Source organism: Fundulus heteroclitus, chromosome 4, assembly GCF_011125445.2.
Source record: "Fundulus heteroclitus isolate FHET01 chromosome 4, MU-UCD_Fhet_4.1, whole genome shotgun sequence".
Lineage (NCBI taxonomy): Eukaryota > Metazoa > Chordata > Actinopteri > Cyprinodontiformes > Fundulidae > Fundulus > Fundulus heteroclitus.
In genome coordinates this window covers 5,613,766-5,624,585 of record NC_046364.1, presented here as the reverse complement: position 1 = coordinate 5,624,585, position 10,820 = coordinate 5,613,766, and the positions used below count along the sequence as shown (strand labels likewise).

Here is a 10,820-nt window from a genome sequence, read left to right as displayed (position 1 = left end):
CTTTTATATGTATTTTTATTTACATGTCTGTGATGACATATTTTGTCTCTATTATATAGAATCATTTCCACATTTAATCATGTGATTTAGGGATTCGGTGATTGACAGGCACACATTTAACTGTCAAAAATTACTCATTTATTTAGTTGTCTATGTTAGATAGCTCACATTATTTGATTACTTGTTTATTTATTGGATCATTTCTGCACTTTTGGCCCCCCAGTATAATTGATTTCTTTCTTTCACATGCGTACATTGACACTTTTTATGGCCGGTTAGCTCAGTTGGTTAGAGCGTGGTGCTAATAACGCCAAGGTCGCGGGTTCGATCCCCGTATGGGCCAAGTTATTTTAGGTAGTGGTCAACTAAAGCCTCCTCATTCTGAGAAGATGTCCAGTTCATTCTGCTCCTGCAGAAAGCCAGTATGGGAACCCTAACCCTGGATTGCTGCTCCCTGAGGCTGATGGCTTCAATCTTGTTGGAATGTACAACTGCAATCACAAATAAAGCTTTCGTCAACAGCAAAATCAGTAAAACTGGGAAAGCAACGATACACAGAGCTTCTCACAGTCATTGCTGTTAATGTCAAGTCTCTGCAACGGCCAAAATCACTCAATCCAATAAACTTTAAAGTAATAATAATAATGATAAACTCATCAAACTTCCTGATCATTTATTAGACAAAGAAGATCCTGACTTCTGATTGGCTAAACTGCCGAGTTTGGACCAATCAGCTCGTCTGACCAGGTTTATAACCAAGGTTGAGATGTGCTGCATCAATTAGAGAAAGAAATGAAGCGTAGATTTGCTCAAAAACTAAATAATCGTATTAACGATGTATCATAAATAACATATTAAATAAATATTTCTGTATTTATTTCTCATTTTAATTATTTAATGAAACCTTTTGGTAATTGCCTAATAATTTATCAGCATCATAGGAGTTAAGGAGGGTTAATTACCCTAACTCTGCTCTAGTTAAGGGTAAATATAATCCGTGTTGTTTAAATTATTTCAATTAATTGTAACAATTTATATAAGAGAATTATAAATTTGACCATTCTTATTTGATTTCTATTATTTTAATGTTTTTTTCTTTTATGTGTATTTTTATTTACATGTCTGTGATGACATATTTTGTCTCGATTATATAGAATCATTTCCACATTTAATTATGTGATTTAGGGATTCAGTGATTGACTTGCACACATTTAACTGTGAAAAATGACTCATTTATTTAGTTGTCTATGTTAGATAGCTCACATTATTTGATTACTTGTTTATTTATTGGATCACTTTTGGCCCCCCAGTATAATTGATTTCTTTTTTCACATGAATACAAATCCTTTTTTCATGGCCGGTTAGCTCAGTTGGTTAGAGCGTGGTGCTAATAACGCCAAGGTCGCGGGTTCGATCCCCGTACGGGCCAAGTTATTTTAGGAAATGGTCAACTAAAGCCACCTCATTCTGAGAAGATGTCCAGTTCATTCTGCTCGTGCAGAAAGCCAGTATGGGACCACTAACCCTGGATTGCTGCTCCCTGAGGCTGATGGCTTCAATCTTGTTGGAATGTACAACTGCAATTACAATAAAGCTTTCATCAACAGCAAAATCAGTAAAACTGGGAAAGCAACGATCCACAGAGCTTCTCACAGTCATTGCTGTTAATGTCAAGTCTGTGCAACAGCCAAAATCACGCAATCCAATAAACTTTAAAGTAATAATAATAAACTCATCAAACTTCCTGATAATTTATTAGACAAAGAAGATCCTGACTTCGGATTGGCTAAACTGCCGGGTTTGGACCAATCAGCTCGTCTGACCAGGTTTATAACCAAGGTTGAGATGTGCTGCATCAATTAGAGAAAGAAATGAAGCGTAGATTTGCTCAAAAAGTAAATAATTGTGTTAACAATGTATCATAAATAACATATTTAAATAAATATTTCTGTATTTATTTCTAATTTTAATTATTTAATGAAACCTTTTGGTAACTGCCTTATAATTTATCAGCATCATAGGAGTTAAGGAGGGTTAATTACCCTAACTCTGCTCTAGTTAAGGGTAAATATAATCAGTGTTGTTAAATTATTTAAATTAATTGTAACAATTTATATAAGAGAATTGTAAATTTGACCATTCTTAGTTGATTTCTATTACTTTAATATTTTTTTCTTTTATGTGTATTTTTATTTACATGTCTGTGATGACATATTTTGTCTCGATTATATAGAATCATTTCCACATTTATTTTATGTGATTTAGGGATTCAGTGATTGACTTGACCTTCACAGTGCCACCAACGGTGAAGATCCTTACTCCAAAATGCTGTTTTTGCTCTTTTTTCAGAGTCTGTAACTTTAATTTGGAGTTCATGTACTCGTACTCTTTAAGTGCATCTCCATTGAAATGCGTTGCACTTGTTTGGATATATTAGGTACTCTGAAAAAGAAAAACCTGTGTGTCCATCTGCACAGAGCCACAGGGAGTCTGGTGACCAACAGGGCTTAGGTTACGCTCTCCCTAATAAGAAGGAGAACAGAAACCTCTGCCGATGTGCCTTACTTGCGGGAAGCAGGGCGGCTGCAGGCATAAATAAATCTCCCCAGAGGAAAGTTGATACAGCAGCTCGCATGTCGACAGCAGATGAATATCCAGACCTATCTAGGCCTGCATCCTAATGGCTACGAAGCACTGCGCATATGATACACAAACACATCCTAATCTGTGGTAGAGCCACTCAGAAATAGAAATGTGACAGCACTGCAGTGGGAAAACTGACTACGGTAACTAAAAAAAAAAACTAAAATACATGAAACTATCTGTTATCCTGCCAATACAGGACAGCCGTAAAAAGAATAATGGAGGACAGAGATAAGCCAGACCACATATAAGGAAAATTATAGATATTAAGTCTCCTCCCGTTGCTGCTTGTTAAAACTTGCCTGCAGGGCTTTTTACTCATTTCCTGTGTTTACGTTGCAAACAAGTTTAAAAGAGGATCAGTCTGTGCATTTACTTCCTGAAAAAGGAAGTAGTTACAGCTCTAGGCAAAAGCTTAAATTCACTCGTTATGGACATAAATGCTGCATTTATTACGGGATTAGACGGATTTGAGCTGTTTCCCACAGCGAAAGGATTCATAACTGCACTTTGTGCCACAAATCATGCAGGGGGACACTGCAAGCATGTGGAAGAAGGGGCTCTGGTTTAAGACCAGCAACCTTTTGGCCAATATGCAACATGCTATGTGTCAATAACGCTGCTCATGCCTCCAAACGCCGTCCCCACGGTGAACACGGTGGTGGCAGCGTCATGCTGATGGGATGCTTGTCTTCAGCCGGACCAGGGAAGATGGAAAAAGCTAAATAGAGGATAATTCTGGAAGAAAACAACCTGTTAGAGGCTGAAAGAGACTTGAGAATGTAGCATGGAGTTATTAAAATAGGCAGTAATGCCAGTCTCTAGATGTGTTAGCTGTCATTGCAGAAAAAAAGGGGTTCCACTAAGTATTAGACCTGCGGGCAGGAATACACATTCATGCCTCACTTCATAGATTTTATTTGTAAAATTTTAGAAAACTGTGCAACATTTTACCTCCATTCACTGTGGAATGGCGTTCTTCTACATATTACCCAGAGCGCAGGATAATTTGAATGTTTAAAATAAAAAACTCTTTACAAAACCTAGACAAATGGGTAGTTCTTAGAAATCTTAACTCTTTTGTATTTTATCTACCGTTCTTTTTTTTGTTGTATTTATTATTTTATGACTGTTATTTTAATTTTCTTTAGTCAACTATTGTCATTTTGTGCATATGCTATGTAAAAAAAATATGATGCTGACTTCCTACTCAAATTTATTTTATGCTGGCATAAAAGCCCATTTCAACACCTTTGAATTTTTTTTTTCTGTTGTAAAGTAAAATGTGCAAAAAAAAAAAGCACTGTAAAAGAAAATCTGTTGTTTTTTAAAATATTTTAGCAGCTGTGGTTACCGGCATTTTTCAGTAAAGAATATAGTAACATGTTAACCAGTTTACCAACCCACCTGCACATTTTACATTGTAAAACTGTGGACAGCTTGTCAATAAATGAGTATTTAACATCTATTTTTTTGCGCCCTTTTATTGAAAGTAGGCTGACAAAGATGGGGTTGACATGCAGCAAACAACTCAGGACTCCATACATGGGCCATGCATTCTGCTCCTGCACCACCAGCACACCACAATTATTACTGTTAAATACATAAATTATAATTTTTTTAAAAAGTAGCCATGGCGCTGGTTATAATCATAATTTATGTATTTTAAGGTAACAACGAGGGCGCGCTGGTGGCGTTAGGGTAACACGTACAGAGACCTTAGTCCTCGGCTTTGAACCCAGGGTAATACTGCCAAAAACTTAATTAAAAATAAGTAACATTTCTTGAAATTAGTGTATTTTCCTTCATTTGAGCAGGAAAATAAGATGATATGCCAATGTAATGAGTATTTTTACACCTAAAATAAGATAATTAGGTAAACTACACTTGAAATAAGATGATGGAGATGACTTGCTCCTATTTTAAGTGCAAAAATCTTATTCCATTGGCAGATCATGTAAACTTGCTGCTCAAGTCAAGGACAAATACACTAATTTCAAGAAAACTTTACTTATTTTTAGTCATGTTTTTGCAGTGTAATTCCAGCCTTTGGTTATTTGCCACATGGCTTCTCTCTCAGATAACCTGTTAACCTACTTTCATAATAATAAATAATGCCCCCCAAAAAATGATAAAAAAAACCTGTTATACATTTAAAACAGATAACAAAAGATAATAATCTTTACTAATACAGTTTTATAATTTAAAATATACAGGCTGCTATCACCACAAAAAATAGATGCTAAGTACTCACTTAATGATAAAAAGCAGTCCACAGTTTCTATAGTGTAAAATATACAGATGGGTTTTTAAACTGGTTTACATTTTTACTGTAACCACAGCTGCCAAAGTTTTAACTGAAAAAAACAACACTGTTGTTACAGCATAGCTTTTAAAACATTATCTATTCAGGAAACATCACATAGAAGTTTCACATTTCTCTCAAGGTACATAAATTTTCACGTTGAACGGTGCACATGCAGCAGAATGTCTGTAGTCGAGGCTATAGCAAATTATTTTTTGCTAAAATTCAAACAAAACCAAATGCATTTTGGAAGCAACGAGCAGAGCTCCTCCTCCTATTTGCTGTGCTGTGGCTATACTTCCAGTAAAAAAACAAACATCCACTACAGCCTGTGATGACTGCAGAAGTGGCCTGATCTGCAGCATTTGAGATGATACAAATAAAAAATAAAAATCTTTTGTAAAAAATGTTGGGATGCAACCAGAAGGAATGATTCGATTCGATTCAATTCAATTTTATTTATATAGCGCCAAATCATGAAACATGTCATCTCAAGGCACTTTACAAAGTCAAGTTCAATCATATTATACAGATTGGGTCAGATTATACAGATTGGTCAAAAATGTCCTATATAAGGAAACCAGTTGATTGCATCAAAGTCCCGACAAGCAGCATTCACTCCTGGGGAGTGATTCATATGTGATTTGGTTTGCATCCAGACCAGAGAGGAGTTTACAAATCACCTGATGTGCAACAAGCTGGAATGTGGAAAACGTGCACCAGAGGACCTGCAGGAGCTGCAGGAGTGATTGCATCACTGTTATCAGAGCTCTGGTCTGTCGTCCCAAACTGGGACTGAAGGTCAGCGGACCGTCCTGCAGATGCACCGTGTCTGGATGTGTGTGCGTGTTGGTGCCTTCACGGTAGGGGTGGGTATTGCCAAAGAAGTCACGATTCGATTCGAATCACGATTCACATGCCACGATCTGATTCTATCACGATGCATCACGATACTTGAATTATTGCGATGTATCGCGGTGCATTGTGATATTTTCACTGAACACTGTTAGAAAAAAATACATCCATTACCAGTGGCTGACTGGCTGTGTATGATCTGGATAGTGTCTTCAATTGATACATAACTGAAAGCAACTGAATTCATACATAGCCGTATTTATTGAAACGACTTTTGGAGGTATTGCCATAAAAATAAACATTACTATTACTGGACACAAACATTACTATTACTGGAGTGGTCACACTGACAAAAAGTCCTTAGGATTTATGAAACTTAAAGTAACAAAATAAGGATAATCAGTGCCGTTTACATGGCCTCAGTGGTCCTTTAAACCAATGAAATGAAAACATTCAAATGTTTGCGCGTGTAGATGTTGGGGCTAGCTTGCAATCGAATGTTTTTTGTTTAATCAGTGCTTGCGGTGCTGGCAGCTCTTGTTTTTCTGGATGGCGCCTCTGCATGAGTGCCTTTTAAGTTTGTTGTGTTCCCACAGTATTTCATTACGATGTAACAGTGTTTACAAATTGCGTGCATCATATCAATTTTATTTTTACCTTCTTTGTTTTTAAAGCCAAAATGCGTCCAAACATCTGACTTGACATGTGAGGGAGCCGGGCAAATGTTCTCAGTCTCAGCCGGGCAAATGCTTGTGACACAAGGCAGCGGGCGTCAACACATCTGCAGCGACATCTACTGGACTGGAAGTTGTATTCCACTTGTTTTTGGCTGATGTTCGCCAATCATTCATGCAATTTATTTATTCGTTTTTTAAATTAATAATCGATACTTGGCGTCAAGAATCGATGCATTGGATCGCGAATATTAAAATCGCGATGCATTGTCATGCCGATTATTTTGCACACCTCTACTTCACGGTCCCTCCGGGTCCAACTTTGCCACATTGTGATGCCTCCGCGAGCCACGCATGCACGGGGCGACAGCAATTTCCCCCGACCCACAATGCAATTTTAGAGGAGCAGCGCAGTTACTGCTGTTCAGGAGAGTCAGATACAGATCAATGGAAACAACTGAGACCGGTGGAGCCACACAGACTCACTGCTGATTCAATTTACCGTCTCCATAATTCACATGATCCTGTGCTCTGACAGCACACACACACACACACACACACACACACACACACACACACACACACACACACTCACACACACACACACACACACACACACACACACACACACACAGAGGAGCAAAGATTATGCTTCGATGCACAAAGGTCAAACAACTTTGGAGCTTGAGAAAATCGTCTCTGTTTATATTCAGTGAACTGCAACTTGCAAACATTTAACACATCTTCACATTTATTTGCCCTCTGAGAAATGAAATTAATGTTGCTTTTATTGTAACAGCATCATTTCACATAAAAAGAAAATCCAACGTTATAATTTTGGTAAATTTATTCAGGTGGGTGGGAAATTCTGTGACTTTTCTACACAAATTAGACTAATTCACTTTTTTTGTTGTGTTTAATTCATTGTTGAGCGGGCAGAGTGACAATACAGTTATTTTTGTATTTATTTATAAATAAAAAACTATTTTGTGGCCAACTTTCAATTAGACAGTTTTGGAGACCTTTAGACTATTTGCGGTTAAAATGTTTTTATGTCAGGAAAAGCCTTTCTCTGTGCGATCGTCACAGTTTCTTTAACTCTTAGGGCATCTGTGTCGAAACCTTTCCACCGCATGGGCCCGAAATTGTGAAGTCAAAAGTACTTGAAGGCCAAAAAAGTAATTAACTAAATCTATGAATTTCAAAAATGATGTAGAGTTATTTTCTTTGGTCTAAAAAATATGATAATTTTAACTAAAATAAAGTATCAAATATCAGTTGGAAAGGAATGTCAAAATCATTGTAGATCCAAACGTTTAATAGAGGCTTTGCTCATTTCTCAAAAGTTTGCAAATTAGTTTAGGCAACTTCCTCATTCAGTTGAGTGGGGGATTTTGAATTTGGGCTTTTTGACTAGTGTATGTACGAGTGTATGTAAGAATTATTATGTTAAACTTTGAGCTTTGTTGTCTGCTTTGATTTCTTACTAAATGCTTGAATGTTTAATATTTGTTGGGCTTATGCACCTGGAAGAGGAACAACAGTTGAAAATTAGCTTTGTAGCTAATACTTACACATTAACAAAAATGTTAATTAATGTGTTTTGTCTCTGTTAATAAATAAATTAGTTGTACAGAGTATTAAAAAACAAGGGTACCAGCAAGTTTGCCACGCAGGATCATTTAACAGGAGTTTAAACTGTCTTAAATAAATGGTACTTTTTACAAGTTAGTGACGCCCACAGAATTGAACAATTCAGACGGCTTGTGACTTTTTTTTTTGTTCTTATGTATCAAGAGTCTGTTAACATGAGTTACAGCGGCGCTTCTTTTTCCTATTGGGATTAATAACGTAATTTCTGAATTGAATCAAAAGACTTGCAGAGCAGCACCTCTGTTCATCCGTGGCTGAATCCATTATTAATGAGCGCTCCTGCAGACGTTGTTCGGGGATCAATGCCTCTGTGCCGTGAACTGATACGGTCCTTGCTGCAGGTTAATGGAGCCATCACAGTTTTATCCAACGCTGGAGGCACTTCCTGAACCAAATGCTTCGCCACGGCCTCTTCACACACTTCATACAAGGCTGAACAAACAAGAGCGGTCTTACGGAAAATCAATGCAAAGGTCAGGAGTTACAAACTGATGGCCGCTCTGACCGAAGCCTGAACGGCTGAGGCTAAACTCATTTGATTTGTACTAGGGCTGGGCGATAAATCGATTTAATCGATTAATTCGAATTTACAATTTTTTCATTTCATTTTTGGAAAATCTGGATTTTATTTTGCCAATACACTCATTGGGTTTCTGTGAAGAGAACAGCATGTGATGCTGGATATATGTTTAGGCAAATGTATTGTCAAAATATTGTTAAGTAGAAACTTTTTTTTTACCATAATACGAGGTACTTCATTTACTTATTTACTTTTTTTTTTAACTTAGTTTGAAGTTCACAAGTGCAGTGAAGCCTGTTCTTAGCTCAATGTGTAATACCACTAGCAGCAAATGTTTTGTTATATTTTCATTGTTTATAATGGCACGGCTGCCATCTTGTTTTACGAGCATGTTTCACAGCTTGTTTTTAGTTGCACTTTGAATTCAGGTCAACTCCCTGACGAAATGCTTGACATAAAAGCATAATAATTTCTTTAATTTCTTTTTATGAAACAAAAAGGAGGAAAAAAATCAATTAATCAGATTTGGTATGATATAATCGGAGATTTATTTTTTAATCCATATCGCCCAGCCCTAATTTGTACCAACTGGACTCACGGTTTATTAACTCCAGCTAAGAACGGGACGGCTAAGGAAACGCTCATCACGAGGTTAAAGAAGACAATAATTTGATGTCGGTTACTGCAGCTGCCTCATTATTATATTTGTCCAGGACATTTCTCAGATACTGTTTGATGTTTAGCCTCGTCTCTTTCTTGAACAAAGCCGTTGAGCTGTTGTAACCGTTTATTCTGTGCCTTCTTTCTAGTAGAAAGTACTCCTTGACACGGTCTTTCGTGATCAGCTGTTTCTTTCCAAGACAAAGTCACTGACAAACCTATTTCTGACTAACTTGGTGTACTATCGTTGTTTTCCTTTCCATGTGAAGGTGCTCCCTGAACAATACTTTGATGTTTAGCCGTGTCTCTTTCTTGGACAAAGCCATTGATAGACAGACAGACAGACAGACAGACAGACAGACAGACAGACAGACAGACAGACAGACAGACAGACAGACAGACAGACAGACAGACAGACAGACAGACAGACAGATAGATAGATAGATAGATAGATAGATAGATAGATAGATAGATAGATAGATAGATAGATAGATAGATAGATAGATAGATAGATAGATATCTTTATTGTCATTTTGTATGCACAAAGTGCGTACAGAACGAAATTTCATTTGCATACAGCTTGAAAAAAGTCACTCTAGAAATCACTCTATAAATCACAGTAGATTGCATTATTTTTCAGGATAAAGATGCAGCAGCGGTTTATGTAAACAGTTGAAGGGGGAAATAGACGGTGCACTGCAAAAATGGATCTAAAAATAAGTAAAATGTTCTTAAAGTTAGTGTATTTATCCTTGATTTGAGTAGGTAAAATGGAATGTCTGCCAATGGAATGAGTATTTTGACCCCTAAAATAAGATAATTAGACATCCTGCACTTGAAATAAGATGATGGAGATGAATTGTTCCTATTTTAAGTGCAAAAATCTTATTCTATTGGCAAATAGTCTTATTTAACTGCTCAAATCAAGGACAAATACACTCATTTTAAGAACCTTTTACTTATTTCTAGTTCTGTTTTTGCAGTGTGTGCTATTCACGTGTGGTACAGAGTCCATTTGAGGCTTCATCAGTTCAGCAGCATGAAGCTTATGTGCAAATGTGTAAATGTGCAGTTATGCGAGTGTGGTGCAGTGTCCATTTTGGGTTTGATTGACCTAATGCTGCAATTAATCTGCAAAAAAAGTTGACTTTTGGGGTGAGTTACACCTTAAATTTGAAGCCACACTGCAAAAAGGGAACTAAAAGTAAGTAAAAATTTTCCAGAAATTAGTCTATTTTTCATTGATTTGAGCAGTTAAATAAGACTATTTGCCAATGGGATTAGTAATTTCACCCCTAAAATAAGATAATTAGATATGCTGCACTTGAAATAAGATGATGGAGATGAATTGTTCCTACTTTAAGTGCAAAAATCTTATTCCGTTGGCAAATCATCTAATTTACCTGCTCAAATCAAGAAAAAAATGCACTCATTTCAAGAATAATTTACTTAATTTTAGTTCCCTTTTTGCAGTGCAGAAAGTAGACCACCTGCACTGCAAAAACAGAAC

At 36.7% G+C, this 10,820-nt stretch overlaps 2 non-coding genes across 2 annotated transcripts; both read left to right on the top strand.

Annotated features, from left to right (window-relative positions):
- The first annotated feature begins 269 nt into the window (after positions 1-269).
- On the top strand, positions 270-343 carry trnai-aau. Its single transcript has one exon. It is a non-coding gene; the product is annotated as a tRNA-Ile (tRNA).
- A 1,012-nt stretch (positions 344-1,355) lies between these two features.
- Positions 1,356-1,429, top strand: trnai-aau. Its single transcript has one exon. It is a non-coding gene; the product is annotated as a tRNA-Ile (tRNA).
- Positions 1,430-10,820: the final 9,391 nt, after the last annotated feature.